The sequence below is a fragment of the Pygoscelis adeliae genome, unplaced genomic scaffold (genome assembly GCF_000699105.1).
Source record: "Pygoscelis adeliae isolate BGI_AS28 unplaced genomic scaffold, ASM69910v1 Scaffold218, whole genome shotgun sequence".
Taxonomy (NCBI): Eukaryota; Metazoa; Chordata; class Aves; order Sphenisciformes; family Spheniscidae; genus Pygoscelis; species Pygoscelis adeliae.
In genome coordinates, this window is record NW_008825433.1 from 5,945,860 (window position 1) to 5,946,515 (window position 656).

A 656-nucleotide genomic window follows, 5' to 3' on the forward strand; every position below is an offset into this window, starting at 1 on the left:
CAGGTGTTTGGCCATGGCTCCTTGGCTTCTGTACTCGACATAGGAGATTTCTGGTTGCCTAACATCCAAACAGGTAGCCTCCATTGGCCACCTTAGCTTCTGTTATCAAAGATTGAAGAGGCCAACCTGGGTAACACAATTTGGCCAACTGAAAATATAGAATTTATACATGTATGTATATATATATAAAAGCGATCTACTACTCTAAGTAGTAGTTTTGATGACCAGAATGCCCTGAAGTTGGCCAGATTTTGCTCACTGTGCCTGCTGAGAAGGATGCCATTAGTCTAGCATGGTGTTTTGGCACCTCGTTTCATGAGAGAGTCTGGATGCTTAATAGATCATAGAATCATGGAATCTTAGAATGGTTTGGGTTGGAAAGGACCTTAAAGATCACCTAGTTCCAACCCCCCTGCCGTGGTCAGGAACACCTTCCACTAGACCAGGTTGCTCAAAGCCCCATCCAACCTGGCCTTGAACACTTCCAGGCATAGGGCATCCACAACTTCTCTGGGCAACCTGTTCCAGTGCCTCACCACCCTCATAGTGAAGAATTTCTTCTTTATATCTAATCTAAATCTACCCTCTTTCAGTTTAAAGCCATCACCCCTTGTCCTATCACTACATGCCCTTGTAAAAAGTCCCTCTCCAGCTTT